The sequence below is a fragment of the Tachysurus fulvidraco genome, chromosome 1, assembly GCF_022655615.1.
Source record: "Tachysurus fulvidraco isolate hzauxx_2018 chromosome 1, HZAU_PFXX_2.0, whole genome shotgun sequence".
Taxonomy (NCBI): domain Eukaryota; kingdom Metazoa; phylum Chordata; class Actinopteri; order Siluriformes; family Bagridae; genus Tachysurus; species Tachysurus fulvidraco.
In genome coordinates, this window is record NC_062518.1 from 36833848 (window position 1) to 36843845 (window position 9998).

The 9998-nt window shown below is 39.0% G+C and overlaps 1 protein-coding gene and 1 long non-coding RNA gene across 3 annotated transcripts in view; both read right to left on the minus strand.

Annotated features, from left to right (window-relative positions):
• Positions 1 to 1355, minus strand: part of nlgn2a (neuroligin 2a) — a 167359-nt gene extending 166004 nt beyond the window's left edge. For both annotated transcript variants that reach the window (XM_047801468.1, XM_047801465.1), the window contains exon 1: positions 521 to 1355. The gene's annotated coding sequence lies outside the window, so the exon portion shown is untranslated. The remainder of the gene's footprint in view (positions 1 to 520) is intronic.
• A 5644-nt stretch (positions 1356 to 6999) lies between these two features.
• On the minus strand, positions 7000 to 9681 carry LOC113654689. The gene is made up of 3 exons (XR_003443463.2): positions 9623 to 9681; positions 8280 to 8527; positions 7000 to 7168 (listed from the first exon to the last, which is right to left on the minus strand). It is a non-coding gene; the product is annotated as an uncharacterized LOC113654689 (long non-coding RNA).
• Between the last annotated feature and the right edge of the window lie 317 nt (positions 9682 to 9998).

The following is a 9998-nucleotide window of genomic DNA, read 5'->3' on the forward strand; positions in this document are numbered from 1 at the left end:
AGAAGGAAAGCGACAGAATAAAAGTGATTGTCTAATGATTCTGATGTCCATTTTCTCAAACCACATTAAAGCTCCAAGCAATTTGAAAAGCAGTGCATCCAGACGTGCCAGCCATCTAATTTAGTAGATTGCAGTGGAGCTGAGTTTTGTTGGGCAGGTGGCCGTGAACATGGCAGGCCTAACCTGTGACGAATTAACACCTACGGTGTCTATTTGTGCCCGGGTGTTAATTTGGCACAGTAGGTGTTAATTCAACACTGAAGGTGTTAATTTGACACCGTAGTTGTCAAATCAACCCTGTAGGTGTTGTTTCAACACAGTGTGGATCAAACCTGGAGGCGTTCTAAATGAAAAAAAAAAAAAACCCAAAATGCAACACATGAAGTCCACAATGACAGATGAATAATAATAAGCTGATTTATTATCCTTAGATCATATAGCCCTATGGAAAGAGCTGTTGAATGTCAGTGTTTTATAGCCAGGCACTTTGAGGTAAGGCTGAAAAAAAAATTTTTCTTACCTGATGATGAGAAGATCAGAAGGTGACACAAATCCTTGATTGACGTAGTGGGCAGTGGACAGTCTGTATTTCCCTCTCCTGTGGGTTTTCCTCTCACTGCCAAACTCCAAATATTTTCATGTTAACTGAAAACCTCTATCAAGCAGCTATCAGACGCGTTTCAGTACGAGTTGGTTTTAGTCGATCTTGCTGTGAGAAATCCTATCTACAGAGGCAGACTGCCTGGATGATGATGATAAGATGATGATGACAATGATGATGATGATGATGATGCTGACTGGGAAACAAGGCGAAAGTGATCTCTTCATCCAAACGTAGCGCTTCTGAAGCCGAGACTCCTGGGCTTAAAATAGCGCGGCGTTTTGTCACTGTTTAACGCAAAGCTTTATTTTTTTCCCCCCTGCTGCTGTCTCTCAGAGTAAATTCATCTTGTTAAATCCGTCAGCGTGTCTGTCCATCCGTCTGCATGTTTACAGAGCTGATGAGACAGATGATAGGAGATGCTCCGCGTTTCCGATCTCCCCTCATTCGCATAGGAATCTCTCTCTCTCTCTCTCTCTCTCTCTCTCTCTCTCTCTCTCTCTCTCTCTCTCTCTCTCTCTCTCTCTCTCTGTGTGTGTGTGTGTGTGTGTGTGTGTTACAGCTCTCTGAGATGATGCTCCAGGCCCCGCCCCCAGGGTTGTCGCCTTGACAACGCTCGCATCCCACCTACAGGTCCGCGGCCTTGGAGTTAACACACATTTAGCACATAACCTCACTAGCTGCCCTTCTTTTTTAAAGCACTGTGTTTTCTTAGCCACAGTCTGTCGAAATGCAGAGGATGAACAGCATGTGATCTCTCTCTCTCTCTCTCTCTCTCTCTCTCTCTCTCTCTCTCCGTCATCTGGATGATGCACATCAGGGTGACGTCAGAATCCCGTCTTTAAAGCGACACGCACCATCTTTTTCCATCTTATAATAACATACACCAATAATATTCCAACGTGTTTGTGCTCTACAGTGATGGTCAAAACATTGCTTTTCTGTCTGAAAACGCATCTGTTCTGCATCATTCTACATCAGTTTTTTATTTCATTGTTAATGACACCAACTTGAGTGAAAAGTAGAATTGGAATATTTGCACAATTTTTAAATATACTAACTATTTGGTTATTTATTTATTTTTTAAACTTTATTTATTTATTTATTTATTTATTTATTTATTTATTTAGCTTTAATGATAGTGTACACTGGAGCTGGCATGGACTCCACAATAAACCTATGTCCCATTTTAGAGCAAATCCATCAGTCACACGTGTTCTCATGCTTTAAGAGAAGATTGAAATAGGAAAATAGTCCAAAGTCATGAATATTAAAATAAATGTATAAAATATTTATTTGGGTTAGGGTTAGCTCAAGTTTAAATTCTTAAACCTTCTGTTATCAGTTCTGTCATCAGTCAAGTATAGCAAAATCTCATCTGCTATCTGTGACTGTCATTTGTGTTTGTGTGCTGGAGTTGCATCTCTCACTTGCACCATTATCTGCATCACTGCTATTGTTCATACGATCTCCCTGGTTTATTTTGTATGTTATAATAAATACATCTGGTTGTTACTCCGTTGTCCTCTCCTTCTCTCTACCATAACAGAAGACTGGCTGTTTAACATCATGGAAACAGGATTGCATCCGCTTTTCTGTTCTGATTGATTTCTGAATGAAGTTCTCTAAGCCCATGGTGTCATCGTACAGTAGGCTGAGAGTTGCAACCTTACTACACCTCAGGTTAAGGCCATTGAGGTAGGTGGTGAGGAGGGCTTGCTCGTTCCGACCACTAGCCCCCGCTAGCATGCGAAACTGCAGAGAATATTGGCAGCGGAAAACTTCCCCTGTTTTAGATTATAAAGACTACCTGTATCAAGACTACCGGGAAACCATCAGATTTCTGGTTCTGGAGAATTCCACCGCTGACATCATCCTAGAGCGACCGTGGTTAGTGCATCATCTCTCTTGGGATATGGGTGAGGTGAGAAGTTTCCAATCCTGTTTTGCACAACTACCCATTCCTCGCCAGTGTCCTTCTTCACCCATGCCCGTATGTTCCACCACCATCAAAAGCCTGAAGGCAGATATGTCAATCACCATACCTGGGGAATACACAGAGTTTCAGGATGTGTTCTGTCCCAAGAGAGCCGTCCTGTCACAGCAGCAGGGGAAGCCTCCAGTTCTTCATCCATGTGCCTTCTATTCCTATAAATTTCGCCCAGCAGATGCCAAATATGACATAGGAAACCGGGAGTTACTCGCTATCAATTTGGCCTTTGTAGAGTGGAGATATTGGCTAGAGGGTGCAAGACATCCCTTCAGTGACAGAGTGACAGATCACAAAAATCTACAATATCTGTGTGAAGCTAAGAGACTCAACACCCGACAAGCTCGATGGGTACTTTTCTTCACCAGATTAGATTTCACCATCACTTATCGCCCAGGAAATAAAAACTGCAAAGCCGATGGTCTTTCCTGACTCTTTCCCCGGATGAAGACAACACTATCCCTGACACCATCCTCCCAGAAAGATTGGTGGTTTGCCCAATTGATTGGAGTATGGAGGACACACAAAATTCCGGAAACACAAAATGTCCCTCAGCACCATCAAAATCCTCTCATCTATAAGGCACATACGTCTACTGGCACTGGTCACCCCGGTATACATCAAACCCTCTCACTGCTGAAGCATCGCTTCTGATGGCATAACATGGCCCAGGAAGGTTCGTGAGTGGGTGTAAGGATTGTGCCATCTCCAAGACTCCCAGACATCTTCCCACCGGTAAACTCCATCCACTTCCCATTCCACACTGTCCCTGGTCACATCTAGGACTTTGCCACAAACCTCCCAGCTTCCCAAGGTAACACATGCATCTTCGTCATTGTCGACCGGTTCTCTAAGTCAATTCGACTCATCCCCTCAAGGGTTTACCCACTGCAATGGAAAGTGCGGAGTTGCTCTTCCAGCATGTGTTCAGATACTTCGGTATCCCAGAAGATATTGATGTACTGTTACGGATTCGCCAGGCTCCACACTCACTCTCTCGCAACACTCTGCTTCACCTGACTACTAATTACTGTCACCTGTTCCATTCCCATCCATTCCCCATCCAGTCTCATTAATACATACATCGCTTCCACGTGTATTGTTGTTACCTGCCTGACTCTAACCATTTGTGGATTATTTGTCTTTTTCAGCTCTCATCATCTTCGTTGTCTTCGTCCTGTCATCAGTCAAGTTCAGGAAAGTCTCCTCTGCTACGATCTCCCTGGTTTATGTTGTATGTTATAATAAATACATCTGGTTCTTACTCCGTTGTCCTCTCCCTCTGTCTACCATAACACCTTCTGTTTATTTTCGTATTTTTAATGTTTTTCTAATTTTCAGAAATTCAAGATTTTATTTAACAATCTTAGATTTTCACTGTGATCTCTGTATTGAACTGTATTTTGGTTTACAATTTTCTCTCTTTTGCTGTGCAGACATACTTTTGTCTGATTTGAACAAACTAGCTAGAAGTCATACATATTCACCTGGTTAGTTATTTCCCATTTTGTATTGTATTGTATTCACTACCTAGATGAATACATTGAGATTTTCTAATAGTCTCATCTTTGTAATTCACAACTTGCTTAAAGTGTAGCATTCACAGCGGCCATCCAGAAACTGTTTCCATTTTACCAGCACACACTCAGTTGTGAGTTAGCAGCTGGTGTCTGCTCATCCTTCCTTTCTCTACTTCTCCACACTGCCATGGGAAAAAGCATACATTAAAATTGCAATGTAGCCCACAGCTAAAACAGGGTACATCTGCTGAGGTTACTGAGATTAGATAATGTTACTGCAGCTAGCTAACTGTCTCGACCTGCAATGTTACAAGTAGTTTACAATTTATAGCCTAGTTGCACATTTATATATGTAATATGTCGTGGCATAAACTCAAACCTTTATATATCATAGCAGAGCTGTGCGTTGCATAATTCTCAAGAAGTTGAAGGAATTGCATCTTTTAAGAGCTAAACATAATGTTTCAGTCTAACAATTAAACAAACCTGAAGTGTCTTTCTTAGCTATTCTGAAGACATTTGGGAACTAATCATCACTACTGCTTGGGTAGTCCAAGTGCAAGTTTTTCTGTATAAGCGTGCAGGCAACATTCTGTCACTCCATTATCAGGACATCGCTGTTTCCATATTGAATTTGACAACTGGACATGCTATATTGCTAGTTACAGGCATGCTGGCATAACACATTGCAATTTGGTGACAGTAATGTGTCATTTGTGGCCTGAAATCCTGACTGACCTGACACACTGGATAAAGATGCAACTTTGTGTGCAGTTGCAACTAAATTAATGTGGCAAGGTGTCTTTGCAGCAGGTAGCTTTCCTGCCACAGCTGTAAAGTCCCCAATTAGACTTTAGACATTTAGAGATCTCAGATTAGTGTGTGTGTGTGTGTGTGTGTGTGTGTGTGTGTGTGTGTGTGTGTGTGTGTGTGTGTGTGTGTGTGTGTGTGTGTGTTCGCGCATTTGCGTTTCTACCAATTTCCTTCCATCTTCCAAAATCTGACCAGTAAGTGAAATAGGCACACTAAATTGCCCCTAGGAATGAATGTGTGTGTACATGGTGCCATTTAACGGACTGCTATTCCATCCAGTGTGTATTCCAACCTCAGACCCAGTATTCCATAGCATTCCTATGCTCTTGCTGAACTACCAACTACAGTACTTTGACCAGGGCAAAGTGCTAACTAGAACAGTGAGAACATTTTAACTTCCTGTAATTTCTTTATTGTCAGTTAGATAGTTGAATGTGGCATGGCAGTGGATCTTGTCATGTGCTACATCCTCTTTTCTAAATCTTTTAAAAAGTCTAGTGTCCATAGAACAGAAAGAATCCATAAAACAGGAAGAAGCCTTGAGACTCAAACAGCGCTTGAGACTCAAAAAACGATTGCACTTTGAATAACTATAAATATAATTATTGGGAATCCTCAAGGGACCAAATATTTTAAGGGAAAAACATTTCCTTCCATCTATTGTACTATATTACTGAATAATAGGATACCGTTTGAAACTGACAGCTATTTAGGACTAATTAATAATCAGGGCAGGAAACATTCATTTTAAATGCAAATTTAATTCAATTCAATTTATTTAGAAATAATGATCACCTCACCAAATCAAAGACAAAGACAGATATTGTTGCCTCTATAGTTCAGCAACACTGTTATCAATTCAGCAACATCAATTATATGAATAGATTGAAATGATTAATTACAGCCTAGAATAATCAAGTAATCATGTAGACTATTTATCAAAGAGTCTCATGAAACATACATAGCATACAAGCAGATGTTTTCTATAGCCCATCTAACCTGGATGACTTTTTTGTTCTCTCTGTGATTCTATTTTAGTCTTCATTAACCTGACTTTGACAGCGGTGAGAGAGAGAAAGAGAAGAGAAAGAAGTGGAATGAGACTGATCATAAATAGTATACCACAACCTCTGTTTTTATTTATAGAAGCCTTCATTCAAAATAACACCATTGATCTTGTTCATTTTTTTCCCCTTTAATGAGTCAGTTAACGCAAAATACTATATTACACATGGACATTTTATATCACAGTAAATAACACAATCAATCTTTACTAGTTGAACAATGTATTTATGTATTTATTTGTTTGTTTGTTTGTTTATTCATTTATTTATTTTATTGGAATTATTTGTAAAGTACTATTTCCAAGTAAAGCTGTGGCTAAAAATTATATAAATATAAATTGTATAAATTTGAATCCTTAATAACACAATCCAAATTTTCCGTGTTATTTCAATGTAAATATTTCACTGTGAATACATGCTCAAGAGACAGAATCTTACTTTAGTCTGTTGAAATATAATTTTTAAATTGTTTAATCAAGAAAATTACTTTTAAAACTAGTAAATATTTTTTGGGGATTTTTCTGTAATATCCTTACAGGATTGGAATTAACACAAACTTCAGTTGATATAGAAAAAGATCAATTTTTTGCATTATAAAATGCATAAATGTGGACTAACAAGTTTTTCTCTAGTTTATAATGTTTGTAAATGAAACTGACATGTATATTACATTGACCCATACTGTACATTGACATAGATTTCAGAAAATCTTTTATAGATCTTCTTTATAGATGTAGTGGTCCACACAGGCTGCTCAGGTACTTGTTCAGTCTCTTGTCATTCCAAGACTGAACTACTGCACCTCACTGCTGGCAGGTCTACCTATGAACGCAATTCGTCCTCTGCAAATGATCCAAAATGCCGCTGCATGACTTGTTTTCAACCTGCCTAAGGTCTCGCATACCACCCAGCTGCTGCGATCCCTCCACTGGTTTCCGGTAGTTGCACGCATCAGATTCAAAACACTGATGCTGGCCTACAAAGCCAAAAATGGACCAGCTCCCTCTTACCTCAAAGCCCTCATTACGCCTCGCACTGCACCCCGCAACCTCCGATCTACCAGCACTGCTCGACTGGTTCCACCATCTCTAAGGATAAAAGGTGAGTATACTACAAGACTCTCTGTTCTAGCACCAAAGTGGTGGAATGAACTTCTTCCCTATTTGTTGTATGTGCATACCTTTGGAAGAAAAAAAAAGAAAAAAGAAAAAAAACTTTGAACAGAGATTTTGTCTCATAGTATCTTAAGTCTGTAACCTAGTGAACCAGAGTTCATGTATTCAGTGATAGAAACTTAAAAGCACTTCTGTACATAACTCTGGATAAGAGCATCTGCTAAATGATGTAAATGTACATGTAAATGTAGTGGTCATAAATGGGTGTCAGGACCTACTTACTACCTTATTGTTTCTATGTGGGCGGTGCTATGCCCTTAGATGTCCTATGTTCCCACAATCTCACCTGTTCCATGTTTATCTTAATTCGTTGCCTTATATTTGCTTGTCTTGTTCTCTTTGTTTTTGAGTAATTGTTGTCGTATGTGTTAACGTTGTCATGAGTGCGCCATAAAATGTTGTCATGTCCAGGTTGTTTTGTTTATTACCTATGCTTTTCATGTTTAGGTGTCATATTAAATGTAAGTTTTGTTTTGTTTCTCTTTTTTTTTTTAGTAAAACGGTGTATGCACTTGAATCCTGCATTTGGGTCTAATTCGCTTCATCCCTGCCATCAACGGCATATATTAACACACCTTACAATGGGACAAAAGCAGTGAAAAAAAAAATATTTTTGTTTAGTATTATTTTATTACTACACTTATGTGAAACATATTAATTCAATTCATCTAAATAAACAAATAAATATAATAACACTGACAGTGATCATAACTGTTGTCCTACATGTTGTGTCTTGCCCTCAATTCATTTTATTTGTACAGTGCTTTTAACAATTCAAATAGTCTCAAAGACGCTTTACATAAGTATAGAATAAGAATAAAAAAATGTAAGTTTAAAGTGTAAAATTAAGTTACTATTTATCTCTAATATTTATCCTTAATGAGCAAACCGTGGCTGACGATTGTGAGGAAAAACCTCCTGAGACAATATGAGGAAGAAACCATGAGAGGAACCAGATTCAGAAGGGATCACCTCATTCTCATTTGGGTGACACTGGACAGGAAATGATGTCAATGTGATAACGTTCTTTCTACAACAGTTTGTAGTCAAGTGGAATTAAGCCCCGGCATGTCACATGATCATAATACTTCCATAACATGTCCCAATAACACTCACCTGTGACCAGTTTCACCCCGAGGAGCATCTCTATTCTGGGTCCTATGTTTCAGCGTATCGTTCTCAAGCTTCTGTTGTATTTTGTTTGTTTTGTTGCCATCCATAGCCCTGTTCTTAGGCTGCAAATCTTTCTTTTTTTCTTTTTTTGTTCCTTTTACACCTTGAAATAAATCTGCAACTTCTGCCTCTGTAATTATCTGAAGTTCTTCTTTCTACTGTATGCTTTTGTTCATGATCCTGTATGAAGTCTACAACACAAAATAAGGCACAAAACAATATTGAACCACTCATGCAAACTGAAACGGCAAAAACATTGGTTATCCATCATCTTGAGTTTACTTCCATGTAATGCAGGCAAACTTTAAGAGAGCTGGTGCTTGTACTGACTGCTTTCATCTTTATATGAACTGATTTAGGTGGCAGCAGGTGCAGTAAATCTGTTAAAGCAATCTAAACATCTGCCTGAGGCAGAGCCGGGACTAGAGCTTTGGTCTCAGTGGATGTGTGCGTCTGCCTGAGCTCTGCTTCAACAGTGACTGAAAACAAAACGACCCTGAACTGGGACCCTGTTGAAGCTGACTGGTTTTGACCAGAACAGTCAGCAGAAGAGTCATAACTAACTAGACATAGTAGATGAACCTGTTAGTGTTAAGGATATCATTTGTATGGTACTTTGATTGACTGTTTCTTTACTATTGTCTGTAGCCTAAATAGTAACACTTTGTCCAAACCCTTTTTTTTTTTTTTAAATACTGGCTATTGTTTCACCTTTAGCTACTTGACCAGTGTAACATCTGCTAAATGTAAATGCAAGAACATACTGGAAGAAAAAATAATTGGCACCCCCTGCCCACTCTCCAGGACTTGTACGACACAAGAACCAGAAACCGGGCAGGGAAAATCACTACTGACCCTTTGCATCCTGCACATAAACTATTTCAGCTCCTCCCTTCTGGCAGGTGCTACAGAACTTTTCTTACTAAAACTGCCAGACACAAGAACAGTTTATTTCCCCAGGCAATCACCCTGATTAACAACTCACCATAATTACAGTCACTGCTTCTTATCTATAAGTACTGCATTGTCAGGACTGTCAGTCATCGCATCATCCGTATATATCACACACACTACTGCTGCTGTATATTGCACAAAAAGCAAAATATTGCACAATATTGTTCTTTGCACTCCCACACTTTATGTACATAACTGATCGTTCATATTCCATATTCATATTTTATATATTTTATTCATACTATATCCACATTTTATACTCATTCTGTCTATATTGTATCTCATCGTCTGCATCGCTTTCTTGTATAGTATAATGTTATTTATGTCTGTACCTTTGAGAGTCACAAACAGCTGGAACCAAATTCCTTGTGCGTGTCAACATCAACACACTTGGCCGATAAATCTGATTCTGATTCAGATTCTGAAGAAATAAATTGGTTATAGGCATGATTTGTCAATGAAAGCCTGAGCAACATGATACTTCTGTATTCAGATTTGCACACGAATTGCATCAAAAGTCCCACAGAGTTTCATTTAAACTGTGCATTGGGTGAAATGAATTTGGATAGCCGGTGAAGACATACTTTCATATTTTCACTTCTCACTCTCTCACACTTCTTCCTATCTCTGACCGAATCTGTGTTTCATGTCAATCTCCTTAAGTGACCAGTGAAAAGGTGCTTTGAAGTTTCTTAAAGGGATTTTTTT